Below are 12,547 nucleotides of genomic sequence, written 5' to 3' on the forward strand. Positions count from 1 at the left end.
GTATAAGATATTGACTGGAGTTCATTTTGAATGGTACTTAACTGAGGCTCTTTGTCTTGCGCATTTGTGGCGATACGGTGGAACATTTTACTTTCCCTCATATAGAGAGTACAGTGAGAAACAAAAGGTCATAGATGACATATTTCCTGTATTTTGCTTGAAAAAATATTAAAAGCTTTCATTCGAACATCAAAAAGGATTGCCGGAAGGGCTAACATAGTCATGGAAAAATCAACAAGTTTGTTTTTACAATGAGACAATGGAATCCAGCAAATTTACCTTCATCGTTTAAAGGAAATGTATGGAATGCTTACTCGAGACACTGTGATCTTTATAAACGCTGGTGTTTAATTCGGAATCCAAAAAGCCTGAAAGATCTTTACCACGAGAAAGGAATGACTCTTAGTGATAAGGACCAGCATTTCGAAATACTCTCCCTAGACAGTCTTGTTGGTTTTCGTAATCATGGGAATATTGGTGATGAAATGCAGACACTTTCCGGCATTCAGTTTTTTCCGTTTCTCGACTTTTTCTACGATAGAGATATGCCAATTGCGCCCAATGTCGATGGCAAGAGTTTTGTCTTTTTCAATGCTTGGTGGGGTAGACGAAGTCGTAAATGGCCACCACCTTCAAATATCAATTCCATTATGTTATCAGTCCATGTTAACTCTTCATTTCAAAATGTCATTGCACAAAATCCTGATATGATTGTTTTTCTAAAATCAGAACAGCCTATAGGTGCTCGTGATACGAAGACTAAAAAATTTCTGGAAACATTAGGAGCTCGATCCTTTTTCTCTGGATGCATGACAATCTTTCTTAAACGTCCAGTAGCATTAAGTAAACGGAATGAAATAATTTATATTGTTGATGTAAAACGGGAAGGCTATGATGTGCTACCAAATGGGTTAAGCAGAGCGCAAATTCGTAAGCCATAATGTTGATTTTGGGCGAAATAAAACTTTGATGACAAAAGACGTCATTTGCATGCTTATCATTTGCTTAAATACTCAAATGCTAAAATTGTGGTCACGCAGAGAATTCACGTGGCACTACCATGCGTTGCTTTGGGCACACCTGTAATCTTTTTTGATGGAAATAGAATGCCTGGAGGTGGAGGAAAAGGCAACAAAAGTTCGGATAGTTAGCTGGTCTTACTGAAATGTTCCATTTAATTGATCTTCACAAATTGACCCAAAAAGAAGAAAAGAAAAACTTACACAGTTTAACTGGTCTAGCACACCCAGAAATCCAAATCTTGGCACGTATGAGACTGATTTCATCAATGTGGAATGTAATTCGCCGGAAGAACGTTTTTTATGAAAGTGCACTTCGTTTTGGCATGATACCACTTACACCCAAATGGTTGATAAATGTCAACAATCCTATTTTATCTTCCATATAATTCTGGATAACGAAATATACTATTCACATAGAGATCATCGTGGATTACAATGGTATCAACAAGGTTGCATTGAGTCTATTTTACGTAATCATCTTCTGCACATTTATATGTGCACAGCAATACAGTAGATCAGACATCGTTTGACTTTCTCACTGAAGTTGGTTGTCAAATTTATGTAAAAAAATACTCAGTAGCTAGCTTGATAAAGAACACACCGTTGAGTAACATCCAGCATCCAGCTTTTTTAGAGGACAGTGATGGAAAAATTCTGAGAAAATATGGAATGTTAAGTTTATTACTTTTGTATCAATACGGTGGAGGATACTTAAATGATGATATAACTTTTAAAACCTTTAAATTTTTCATTTGGAACCAATTTGAACTTGATTGTTGTTGATGAAAAATCAAAAGTATTTTCTTCGATTGTTTTCTTTGAAAAGGATCACGAATTTCTTCATGAAGTCCTAGAAAAATTCTCTTTTGATTACAGCACAACAATGAACGTTCGATAAGTGAATCTTATGTCAAAGGTTTGTGCATTGTTAATAATTGTCATTATCGCCTCTTTGTTGTTAGTTTTCCGATTTGCAATATCTTCAATCGAATAAATGTACCGTAACTGCGTAAAAGCACTATTGATACTGCGCATTTGATAAAAACGACAAGTTTTTTTTTAAATAAACATGTTTCAACATCTCATGATGCCAACCTCAGTATTATAAGGAGTATTATGTATGTGGTAAATATATATAATAATTATATGATTCTGTGATACAATTTATACACTTATCAATAGATTATTCTATTACAATGAAATAGTGGTTAGAATTAATGATGGAAATATTTACAGGCTGATTATAGCCTATGAAAATGTTAGCAAGTATATGTGCTAGGGGAGAACCCATCGCAACACCATCGGTCTGTTTATAAAATTTTCCATTAAGTAAAAAATGTGCCTGTGTCTAAACTAAACTAACTATTCACCCTCTTGCTTTAAAATCATCGACACTGCAGATACCACATTCGCACTCTAAATCAAAGAAGCACTTCACATCAACAAAACTAACCCTAATCCTAAAGTTAAAGTTTTTCGTTTTAACATTATAATCAGCCTGCAAATATTTTCATCATTAATTCTAACCACTATTTCATCATAATATAATAATCTATTCATAAATGCATAAATGGTATCACAGTATGATTATTATTATTATTATTATTGTATATTCTATCATACAAAATACTCCTTATAATACTGAATATGGCGTCATGAGATGTTGAAACATGTTTATTTTAAAAAATTTCGTTTTATTAAATGCGCAATACTTATAAATTTAATACAAACATTTGCATTCGTAGCTATGAGTTAGCCCAATGGAAAACGAATTCTTGATATGAACATAATTACATGTTTGTACATGTAGATCGTCCAGGTTAGTAGAGTTCTGAGAAGGACTGTTTTTGTTGTTGTTGATTGACGTCTCGACAACCTTAGCGGTAGCCATCTTTAGAATCAAAGACGGTAATGCTGGTCATGCTCAGCACGACTAAAAATTTCCTCATAAATTTTTTCCATAGTTTTATTTTCATTATACATTCTGACAACTAATAATTTCTTGTAGATTAATTTATTAACATAATATGACTATTTGGGACGAAGGTCAACCATTGTATTGCGTTTTATTCCACAACGTTTTCACACTAGAACTTATTCTACCCTTATAAGAGTGACTTGGTATTGCTCTGAAAAATCTCTATGACCAAATAATATATTTTATGGTAAAATTATCCGTAATTTGATTGGATAAAATCATCTCAGCATGCTCAAACGCGACGTCTAACGTCAATTGGTCATGCTGATTTTAAAAGGCATGACCAACTTAATCCCGCAAGTAATCTTATTTGTCTGCGAGACTCGTGTTTGTAGTTCGTGCACTTTGGAAACATGCACGAACTATATTATTGCATTATTTATTTTCCTTTCTCTGCTGCCGAAGGAGATATCATCGGTTATTTGCCATGAAAGCTTTCTTTGCTTGACAATCTGGCCAGCAAAAGATTATTGTAAAGCGAATGGCAAATGGCAAATTTGTAAACAACATCATGTGTAAACAACAAACAATTACATGGAACACCAATGGGCTCACCCGTTTCTGTTGGAGTTGCTGCAATTGTAATGCAATCTATAGAGGAACGGGCGCTCACGACTTACAAACATGCACTATCCTTTTGGTTCCACATAGATGACACAATCACAGCACTACATGCTGACGAGTTTGAAGACTTTCACACTCACATCAACAAATAGAACAGCCACATACAATTTACCAAAGATGTCGAAGAAAACGGAACTCTTCCTTTCTCGACTGTTTGTGAAACAAGACAATCAAAACTACAAACAACAGTTTATCGCAAACCAACACACACTGACCGACTACTACAACAATCATCTTACAACTCTACATCACACAAAGCCACCACAATCTGAACATTAACAAGACATGCACAAATCATATGTGATTCACCGAACGCTCTACACAACAAAAAAAAGTATCTCAAATGTGTTTTTGACAAAAATAACTATAACTCCCACTTTATCAAACGCAACACTTACTAACCCAACGAACCCAACGAAACGAAAAACTCAGTGACAACAGCAACGACATCTGACATCAAGGGTACCTCTATTTTTAACATACCATAGCTGCTTTTTTATATTCTTGTAGGAATAGACAGTTATATCATATTTTTAATGTATTTGTAACCAAATATTTACTGGCATATTTATTTATTATCTTAAAATAGATTTCAGTTTTTGTCATTATTGCATTTTGCTGGTAATTTTACGATAACTCTATGTTTTCAATAAACTGTTCTTTGTATACTTGTTCACTGCCTCGAAATACAACTCGTTATTAGGAGTAATTCTTTTGGAGTTAGCATGACTCTCTAAGTGTGGAGTGTTAAAATAACTCTATAAAGGAATTGTAGAAATATCTCCTTTATAGTTATTTTACCACTTTTTGAGTTATGCTTACCCCCAAAGTGGAGATATAATTTTGGAGTAAAATTTAACTCAAAAAAAGTAGTCATTCTGTACCTTTTTATTTAACTCCACTTTTGAAGTTAAATCAACTCCTTGAATTTAGCAATGTAGTATTTCATGTTTATTTACTTTTCGCAAAGGTCTCTAGAGAAAAATGAATTGATATCTGGAATAAAATTTTCCACAAAAATAATTAAAAACTTTCAGTGAAAATATGTTAATAAATTTTGGCAACTGATCCGCTGAATAATATTTGCTTCTGGCTCTTTTATGGTGTTCCCATATGTTTTTCTTTTGATCAGTTATTCGCAAATGTCCTTCTACAGACTTCAAGCATTTTTTCTAAGATTTTCAATACACCTAACTAATGAAGGTCTAGAATTTTTTTCATCTCAAGTACTGCATTCTTCTTTGGTGGGATCACTATTACTTACACGCATCTCAGTGTTATCCTCTGCCACAACAGCAAAGAAAACCGGAACAAACATTTGCACGATGCTCAGTTTCATCAATGGGAAAAATTTGAAAGCAAAATGGAATTCAACTTTTGGAAATTTCGGGCAAAGACAGTGGCCTGACGAAGGCAATTGTTTAAGGAAGTAGATGGCCCTTTGTGTCTAAAACATTCGTTAAAAATGCTGATGGTTTCAATATGGTTTCAATCACCTTTATGAACTTCATGTTCTGACGTCTCACCTCTACTGCTAAGTTTTTCAACTAAGTTTTTCAACTAAATTTTTCAACCGCTAAAGTTTTAGCAACTCTACTGCTAAGGTCGCAACAGCAAAAATGATCTAATTTAAGCACATTTAGCTTGGCCAGAATAGCAAAAACGTCCAAATCTTAACCATGTCTAGACACAGCGGGCATCTCAAAGCCCGCGCCTGTTGGTTTAAGACTATTTAGCCCTCGGGATAATCTTCCATTGTGTGTGACAATCATTAGGAATTTCTTCGTCTGACCTCTCATCATTATTATCTTGCAAGTCATTATCTGTTGAATAGATGCCTGAGTCATCTTGAGCAAGAAAGGGTTTTAAATCGGCATTTTTTAATCGAAGGAACACGGAGCATCTTTATCAGTGGAATAACCAAAACAGAGACCTCCTTACACCTGCACAAGTGGAAAGGTTTGGAGGATCAGTTCCAGGAACAATTTTCACCTCTGAACCATCTTTAAGACCAACATATATTCAACTTTTGACTTAAAATCTTGATTGAACGTAGATTTGCTTCAAGGTTGCTCCCTTCATTATTTGGTCGAAAGTAGCTGACGCAAAAATTTTTAGAGAGAGTGCATTTCCTCTTTTTGCCTTGTTGTTCTCCATAATTGCAATGGTAATTTTAACTTTAATGTCCCCAAGCTTCGAACGTTTTTGTCTTTTCTTTCGCACAAAAAAAAGAGTTCCGTCTTTTTGTTTTACGTTTCACCTGTTGTATCTACAATTTGGCTACAGGGCAATATCCAAACGTTGTATCGAGACGTGTTCTTTAAACATGACAGAACTTGTTCCTTTGCGTAGATGTCATGTTTTTGAGTTGATAAATTAACATAATATACTCATTATTTAAATAAATATCTGTTCACTAAATAAATCGCAGTTCATTATATAAATCTCTGTTTGCTAAAAATATCTGCTCACTTTTACCTAAAGTAATTTCTAATTTCGCCTAATAAATCCCATTCTTTAATAAATCACTATTTTCTTAAATATCTCTTTTGCATTTGTCGGTCACAGTAAACATTACATAAATCGTCTCCAGAAAACTTTACAATGTTCTCATTTAATAATTATGCAAAACTTTTAAAATTAAAATAACCAAATTTACCTAACTTGAGAATTTCTCAAAACAATACTCGTCAATAACCAGTTTTAAGCTTAAAGTTTTTCCCGGTTTCAATGCCTAGAAATCCTTTAACGCCTCACCGAATCCCTGTTATCCGGGCTCGTCTAAACAGTCACTCGGCATCGATATTCCGTCTCCGATTTTATGGATAAATAAACTGTAAAATGATCGGTAAAAATAACCATATGATTGGTTACAGTAACCATAAAAATATTTGTTAAAGTGGTTAAATGCGTCTGAGGTAACCAATTTTAATGGTTATTTTAACCAATCAGTTTTTACAGTGTAATATGGAATTAGCAGTGTCAGAAAAGACATCCTTTTTAAAAGCGGCAAATTTGTCCGACTAACTGGTCTCCGTTCTTTCGGTTCCATAGTTCTTGTGTGAACGCAAGACAAAAAAGGATAGATTTCAGACCGTTTCCAAATTCGCACAGTAGCGTGTAAGCGTTGTCTTGAGCAATAAAGTTGCACCGCAAACGAAGAATTTAGTCGTAAAACCAGCACAAAACTCGCAACACCAACAGGAACAAAAATGAAAATCCAAGAATTATAGTGTGGAAATATATTGTTTTTTAATTAAAAACGAAAATTTAAAACATATAGTATTTGTTATCATCATACAAGTACTGAAATTTATGCGCAACAAAACGGTGAAATAAAAATCATGGGCTTAAAATTTCCAAGCACCTGAAATAATATATCATTTTCACTCGTGACAAAATGCATATCAAGTTTTACCGCTAATTGTGGACAGCATTAAAATCAAAACAAAACAACCAGTTTAGATTGTACCTATATCAATGGCTTCGAAATTTGCGGAGACATTGCCTGTCAAAGAGTTTATTAAATGTCAGGAAGATATTAACACAAGAAAAAAACGTTGCAGGATACACGACATTTTGAAGAATATTTAACTTCGAAAAATGAGTGCCAAAAAAAGCGAGGATATTTTCGTCGAAAAATTGAACGAATACTTAAGCGAATTTATCATTTCTGTTAGAAAGAAAGAGGACAACAGTGAATATGAACCAACTTCCATACGTAATAATTTTGTTACATTTGAGAGATACTTTAAGAAAAAGAACGGGTTTAGTATTATGATGGACATGGATTTTGAGCTTTCCCAAAAAGCTCTGCTATCAAAACAAAAAGACCCAAAAAAAAAGGAAAAGGAAACGAACCAAATGCTTCGGTTACTCTTGGTGAAGATGAAGTCAAACTGTTTTACAAGAAAAAACTTTTAGGAATTTCAAGCTGTCTGGACAACAGCATTCATGTCAGTATATGAATTTGTAAAAGACTTCCTAAATTTCCGTGGTGGTTCTGATTGTAGTTTCTATCACGCTTCACCAAATTGTATGAAACCACTGATTTATATTAAGACTGGAGTGAGCATGTCATTGAAATTTCTATAAATTATTAGTGCGCGGCCTGCGTTAAGAAAGCGGATTTTGGTGGTCAAAGTCAACGGAAAGACGTGGGCTCACGAAACAAAAATTTTTCGACCACCAGGTTATAACCCTTACCATGCGACTATAGCAAATATCAACACTATTTATAATCCAAACACAAAACTTTTAAAGTTTTATTTTTAAACAATGTGCATACTTCTGTGTTTTGCGGATGCCGAAATAGCAACAGAAAAGGAAAAATTCATGACTCTAGTAAGTAGCATAGTATTGTTTATCATTTAAAGTGTCCAGTAGTTTTTTTAACACCCTACTTGAAGAATGTCGAGTGCATTTCACGTGTTTTAATAGCAATCAGTAGTTGTTAACTCATTCATACATCACTTTCATGATACATTATGTTTGGATACATTGTAAGTTAAAGGGATTTCCGGAACAATCATCTTTCGTCTCATTTTGCAGCCTCTGCACTAGATTGCTTGTAAAGCACGGTGTTCATTGCTGCTTTTGTCTCATTTTCACGGCTTTGCCTGCTTCCTTCAAAGGATATCATGAAGCCTGTGAAGCTGAAAGACGATGTTGACTTTGCCATTCTTTTCTTGATTGGAAGATGAATATCAGGTTCTTATTGAAACATTGCTTCCATATTCTTTGCTTTCAGTTTCTGAATAATCATGCTTACATGCATGACAAAATTTTAATGCAAAAAATGTTTTAAATAAAACAACATATTTGGGTTCTGTTCTCGTATTTTAACAGCCAAAAGCAATTTATAAGAGTACAACTATAGCAAAATACCTTCTAGTTATGTTTGGCTAAGGCTTCCTTTACAAAAATTTAATCCTCGAAAATTGTGTATGCAGTATGCTTGATAATAAGTTTCATTTAAAAGTCTTTGCTTACCAAATAAAAACAAGAAAGGTTTTTTGTTTTGTTTACGGAGATTCCTAGTTCGTACAAGTTATTTTTTCCTTCACGTCAATTACCGTGTGTTTACTTTGCTTGGAAAGACTGGTCGCAACATGTGTCAAAGTATCGACTGACGTAGCCTTCCTTTTATTCACTTAAATGGGTGTAATTGAATTTTAATGGTAAGATGTATATTTATAAGAAATTTGTCAACATAGAATAAATAATCAATGTTATCATTTTTTTTTCATTCTTGTAAATGGAATAACAATTTCGTACTTTAAATACTTGCCATCCAGGTGCATGTGTTTTATTATTTTAATGCAATACTATGGTCAACATTTACCTTTATGTCGCCAATTTATAAAACTGCTTCCTCTGTATGCACTAAGTGTGCATGAAGTCTTACAATAGCTGAATTTACACAAGAGCATTCCCTTTGCCCGTCTTTGCTATTCCCACATTTCATTAAAGATGAACAAGAGTTATAAATGTCAGAGAGTGTTTACTCAAAAGGTTTCCGTTCTTCTAGCGACTTAACCTTTCCCCAATCACTTAAAATGCAATTCCATGATGAACGATTGACTGACTCATGCATATAGTATACCACTACAAAATTTGGAGGATATTATCACTGATCAGTAGCTGATTTTCATTATGACTATTTACTCTCTTACTATTAATCATCTTTAATTTAATGTTGGTGCCAGCAAGGATGTCGATAGCTCGTGTAAAATTAAGTTTTCGAGCTAATAGAACTTTGCGCATGCAAGAACAGTGGCGTAGGAACAGTCTAAAGATTGTGGAAACACCAGCTCCTTGGAAAACTTTGTTTAAGAAAACAGCAGCTAAAAATATGCAAAGAGACTGTTTGATTACAAAGGGTGCAAAGATACCTCAATTGTACTTTGCATTTATGCTCTTAAAAAAATTCCAATTAGTAAAGTCTAGCACGTCATTGTCCGCGTTCTTATGTCAGTCAGATGTAATTCTTATAAATGATAGAGTTATGCCCAGCTTAAGTTTGAAATTAGAATCAAGATGTTATTGATAAATAAGTATACTCACAAAGAAAACGACACGTTATGCAACCTCCTAGTTGTCATAATTTATTCACAATTTATAAAATCGAAAACATAATCTTAATTGAAGCAACAGAAATTGTTTCGATTAAAACACAATTCAAAATACATGTCTTCTTCATAATTTAATCATAAATGATAAAAATTTACTTCATGAGACCACCATATACAGTCTGGCTAACCCATTACTTCTACAGTTATAGTATTAAGCGTTGATAATAATTGAACTGAATAAAATAAATCTTCATTCAGTTCCTTAAAAGTATCAATTTACTAAGATTGACCTTTCAAAAGATGCGGCACTCATTGCAAATCTCCCTTATTTCTACATTTGATAATTTTCTGCGTTTGAATTATGTTCCGATATAATGACAGTAATATGTAATCATCTATAAATAAGATATAAATCTATATTATATACATACATTTGTATCTTACTAAAGCTGATTAAAGCTTACATCGCCTTTCAGCAATACAAATCAAAAGTAAAACTCCAAAGATTTTGATATTCCGTTTGCAACAACCGCAATGTACAATAAACTTTTTTTCGTTGATTTACACTTTTCTCGATCCAATCAATACTATAATTATTATTATGTAGCAGTAATCCCAAGTTACAAAATTGAATCAAAGTGCTGAGCATATTTAGATTTGCTTTTAAAAGAACAGCTATTCCCTTTAAGAGTAAGTTTGACATTATTTAACAATAACACATGTTTAAACGCTGATGTGATGCTAAATATCACCTCTATAAAAGTCATCAAAACAAAAACAAACACACACCATACTGAATATCACAAGAATTAAGTTCTGCATTAAAGATATAGCTGTATCCTCCTAATAAATATATCTTTCAAGGTAAATGTGATTTTAAAATTGAAAAGCTCCTCTACATTGAAAGTTTCAGTTCGTTTGGCATAATTTTTAATGTATGAATTGTTAGAACATAAGCTTATTTCATCTTAAGGCTAATAGTCAACTCAATTGTATGACAATTCATAAATAGCATTAACTGTACGTTGCTGGTCATAGATACCATAAAATTCAGATCCACCCCTCCAATAACTTTTTAAAGCCTGTGGTCAAGCTATGTGAAGAATCTTAATTATCCATTAGAGGAAGGAAATTAAATGCATGCTGTTTGATCATTTTCACTAAAGTGGATGTTTTAATCAGATTCATGTCATATAACGCTCTCATAAGGTAAAATTAGTTTTGCAGTGGAAAAACTTTGTAAAGTTCCTTATTGCTCACAGTGGCAAACTTTGATGGCTGATATAGCTTATAATTTTTTAAGTAAACACTTGCACAATAAAAATTCCAGCATCACCCAGTGTTAACTAAATACAACTAATGATCACATCACAGAAAAACCATTCAATCATTACTGATTGATATCAAATTTGCCAAAAAAAAGTTGGGGAACAAATAGGACAGGTTATCAACAATTCTTAATATCTATTTTGAGCTAACTCTCCTTTGAAGCGAAAGCATTTGAAAAGTGCTTCAAAGTGCTTTAAAAAGTCCTTTAATCTCAAGGACATTTAGATAAATGGTGCCATCATTGCTGCTGGCACCAATAAAACTTTTTTAATGTAAATGATTTAGCATCATAGTTTTTCCACCCTAAATTCATCAAACATGAATTGTTCAAAATACACAGCTCATGCCGTTACTTCTTTGTAACAGATAAATTTAACGGGATAGGTTTGTTTTAAATATGCAAATAATTATTGCCTTTTTACCATTTGAAACCTAACTTAGAGTACAAATTTGCTATGAGAAATTTGACTAAATTTCGAAAACATATAAGGCCTTGTAAATTATGTTTAATTTGTTTTATTTAAAACCTATGTCGCCACTATGTGGCTTTACATAGACAATAATAAAAATATCGAGGAATAAAGATTATTACTGATAAGAAAAATCTTTCAATTTTTTGGAAGCAGATATATAGCCCAATTCAACATTATATGACCTTTTTGTTGTTAAGGTTTGGTACCAGTGGCAAAGGAAATCGAAGACAAGAAATGCTGTTACAGTGAAAAATAAGAATTACTTTCGTTTATTAACGGCCGAACTATTAAATAGTGAACAAAATCTTTATGAAGTGATCGAAGAAACGACTACTGTTATAAGAATAGCATATCATGATGAATGTGTGGAGAAATGGAACAAAGGTGAAGTGGTGTTGAGAAAAAATTCTTTATGTAAAAGTATTTATAAAGAGCACTGTTTGACATTCAGTCAACTGTTGTAGAACATTGTACACAACTGGTGCACATGTTGAGTAGATCATGTCTTACTTATTTTTCAATAGTGTAGTAAGTGTACTTCATAAAATGTGTAACAGTATGTAAGGAACAAGAACGTGTCTTTAGCATTGTAAGTTCAATGTAATTAAAGGATTTTTGAAAGCGTGTGAAAAGAGCCGATATGTGAAGATCCTATGGAAGGGTCTGAGACAAAACTTACATATCTTAAATAATTTAAAATACACTTTTGTTACAAGTTTGAGCATTAGAAAACAAATGCAGGCTTAATAAAGTGCTAGTTTATTGCACGTTCTTCTTGCGCATATTTGAAAGCTTTCTTAACAAAACTGTGTAATGTGCTCCGTCTACATCGTATTCGATCACTGTAAAAATACGAGATGCCTAAAAGAATAACTTATGAAGTTTTGGTTCTTTTGAAGTTCACACGGCAGGGCCATAACATCTGAACTGTCACGCAACAGTCTACGTTTCAGTCTAGAAATCCATCAACTTTTGCTTAGCTAGTACTTGTATGTTTAGGAAATCCTTTGAAAGTATAGTATCAGTAATCATATATAAAATAGTTTC

At 33.1% G+C, this 12,547-nt stretch overlaps 1 long non-coding RNA gene across 1 annotated transcript; it reads left to right on the forward strand.

Annotated features, from left to right (window-relative positions):
* The first annotated feature begins 1,897 nt into the window (after nucleotides 1-1,897).
* Nucleotides 1,898-12,132, forward strand: LOC124457774. The gene is made up of 2 exons (XR_006952788.1): nucleotides 1,898-1,938; nucleotides 11,698-12,132. It is a non-coding gene; the product is annotated as an uncharacterized LOC124457774 (long non-coding RNA).
* The last annotated feature ends 415 nt before the right edge of the window (nucleotides 12,133-12,547 follow it).

Source organism: Xenia sp. Carnegie-2017, unplaced genomic scaffold (genome assembly GCF_021976095.1).
Source record: "Xenia sp. Carnegie-2017 unplaced genomic scaffold, XeniaSp_v1 HiC_scaffold_6, whole genome shotgun sequence".
NCBI lineage: Eukaryota > Metazoa > Cnidaria > Anthozoa > Malacalcyonacea > Xeniidae > Xenia > Xenia sp. Carnegie-2017.